Source organism: Sorghum bicolor, unplaced genomic scaffold, assembly GCF_000003195.3.
Source record: "Sorghum bicolor cultivar BTx623 unplaced genomic scaffold, Sorghum_bicolor_NCBIv3 super_38, whole genome shotgun sequence".
In the NCBI taxonomy this organism is placed as follows: Eukaryota; Viridiplantae; Streptophyta; class Magnoliopsida; order Poales; family Poaceae; genus Sorghum; species Sorghum bicolor.
Window position 1 is genome coordinate 315,587 of NW_018396413.1, and position 3,311 is coordinate 318,897.

Genomic DNA, 3,311 nt, shown 5'->3' on the forward strand with positions numbered 1-3,311 from the left:
GATGGTACACCTAGGTCAAGGGGCTAAAGTGAAAGCTCGGTTTGGTCTGTTAGGAGATAGTGCTAATCTTGATGCAAGATAGATGCACGGTTTGCATGGAACATACGATATGCTCAAAAATCAATTAGGACCCACCTGATATAACTCCTCGATAATGTGTGTCATATGGAATCTTGCTTTGGTTCGTTTAGAGACAGTTTTAGTTTTGGTACAAGATATGTGCACGGTTTACGCCTAATGCACCATAGGCTAAGAAACCATTTTTGACGCACCCAATGGTACTCGTAGTTGAAGAGGCTCAAGTGGAGGCTCGATTTCGTCTGCTCGGATATAGTGCTAATCTTGATGCAAAATAGTTGCATAGTTTGCATGGAACATACCATATGTTAATAAATCAATTTGGACGCACCTAATGGAACTCCTAGATGATGTGTGTCATATGGAATCTCGCTTCGGTCTATTTGGGGACAATGTTAGTTTCTGTGCAAGATAGGTGCATAGTTTGTGCCTAATGCACCATAGTCTAAGAGACCATTTTTGACGCACCTGTTTGTACTCCTAGATGAAGAGGCTCAAGTGAAAGCTCATTTCGGTCTGTTTGGAGATAGTGCTAATCTTGATGCAAGAAAGGTGCTCGGTTTGTATGGAACATACCATATGCTTGGAAATCAATTTGGATGCACCGGATGGGACTCCTTGATGACGTGTGTCATATGGAATCTCGCTTTAGTCTATTTAGAAATAGTGTTAGTTTCGGTGCAAAATATGTGCATGGTTTGTGACTAATGCACCATAGTCTAAGAAACCATTTTGGAAGCACCTGTTTGTACTTTGGTGATGAGGCTAAAGTGGAAGCTCGGTTTGATCTGTTTTGGAGATAGTGCTAATCTTGATGCAAGATAGGTGCATGATTTGCAAGGAACATACCATATGCTTAGAAATCAATTTGGACGCACCCAATGGAACTCCTAGATGACGTGTGTCATATGGAATCTTGCTTCGGTCCATTTGTAGACATTGTAAGTTTTAGTGCAAGATAGGTGCACAGTTTGCACCTAATGCACCATAGTCTAAGAAACCATTTTGGACGCACTATTTGGTACTCCTGTGTGAAGAGGCTCAAGTCGAAGCTTGGTTCGGTCAGTTTGGAGATAGTGCTAATCCTTATGCAAGGTAGCTGCATGGTTTGCATGGAACATACCATATGCTTGAAAATCAATTTGGATGCACCCTATGGAACTCCTTGAGGACGTGTGTCATATGGAATCTCGCTTCGGTCCATTTGGAGACATTGTCAGTTTCGGTGCAAGATAGGTGCATAGTTTGCACCTAATGCACCATAGTCTAAGAAACCATTTTGGACACACTTGTTGGTACTCCTAGGTGAAGGGTCTCAAGTTGATGCTCGGTTCGGTCTGTTTGGAGATAGTGCTAATCTTGATGCAATATAGGTGCACAGTTTGCATGGAACTTACCAAATGCTTAGAAATCAATCTGGATGCACATGATGGAACTCCTAGATGACGTGTGTCATACAAAATCTTGCTTCGGTCTGTTTGGAGACAGTGTTAGTTTCGGTGCAAGATAGGTGCAAGGTTTGCACATAATGCAGCATAGGCTAAGAAGCCATTTTGGACGCACCCGATGGTACTCCTAGGTAAAAGGCTCAAGTGAAAGCTTGGTGTCGACGAAAGCTGGTCGGCAGTCTACCTTGGGGTATGCCCACGGTAGTAGTTTATCGGTAGACGGTGCGCAAACTACGAACTCGATGGTGACGCAAGACACGGACAAGCTTTTTATCCAGGTTCGGCCGCCGAGTTGGCGTAATACCTACGTCCTGCGTCTGGTTGTATTGATTTGTGCTGAGAGAATATGATGTGTCCTAGGGGGGTCCCTTGCCCCTCCTTATATAGTCCGGAGGGCAGGGTTACAGATCTGGAAACTAATCCTAGTCGGTTACAATTGCCATGGATAATTCGACATCAATTCCTATTCTAACCGACTAGAATCCTGCTTGATCTCCACATCTTGTTTCCTTGCGCGAAACTCCAGGTTGTCGGATCAAGCCTTGAACTCGTCTCGTAATGGGCCAAGCCTCCTGGCCCAAGTCTAGCCGTAAGGGTATAGGGGTTTGTACCCCCACACTTGGTTTGGTCTATTTAGAGATAGTGCTAATCTTGATGCAAGATAGATGCACGGTCTGCATGGAACGTACCATATGCTTAGAAATTAATTTAGACACACCCGATAGAACTCCTTGATGACGTGTGTCATATGGAATCGCTTTGGTGTGCTTAGAGACAGTATTAGTTTCGGTGCAAGATATGTGCACAGTTTGCGCCTAATGGACCAAAGTCTAAAAAACCATTTTGGAAGCACTTGTTGGTACTCCTAGGTGAAGAGGCTCAAGTGGAGGCTCGGTTCGGTCTGTTTAGAGATAGTGCTAATCTTGACGCAAGATAGGTGCACGATTTGCATGGAACATACCCTATGCTCAGAAATCAATTTGGATGCACAAGATTGAACTCCTAGATGACATGTGTCATATGGAATCTCACTTCGGTCTGTTTAGAGATAGTGTTAGTTTCAGTGCAAGATATGTGCACGGTTTGCACCTAATGCACCATAGGTTAAGAAACCATTTTTGACGCACCCGATGGTACTCCTAGGTCAAGGGGCTAAAGTGAAAGCTCGGTTTGGTCTGTTAGAAGATAGTGCTAATCTTGATGCAAGATAGATGCACGGTTTTCATGGAACATGCGATATGCTCAGAAATCAGTTAGGACCCACCTGATATAACACCTTGATAATGTGTGTCATATGGAATCTTGCTTTGGTTCGGTTAGAGACAGATTTAGTTTTGGTAGAGATATGTGCACGGTTTACGCCTAATGCACCATAGGCTAAGAAACCATTTTAGACGCACCCAACGGTACTCGCAGTTGAAGAGGCTCAAGTGGAGGCTCGATTTGGTCTGCTCGGATATAGTGCTAATCTAGATGCAAGATAGTTGCACAGTTTACATAGACCGTACCATATGTTAATAAATCAATTTGGACGCACCCAATGGAACTCCTAGATGATGTGTGTCATATGGAATCTCGCTTCGTTCTATTTGGAGACAATGTTAGTTTCAGTGCAAGATAGGTGCATAGTTTGTGCCTAATGAACCATAGTCTAAGAAACCATTTTTGACGCACCTGTTTCTACTCCTAGATGAAGAGGCTCAAGTGGAAGCTCGTTTCGGTGTGTTTGGAGATAGTGCTAGTCTTGATGCAAGATAGGTGCATGGTTTGCATGGAACATACCAT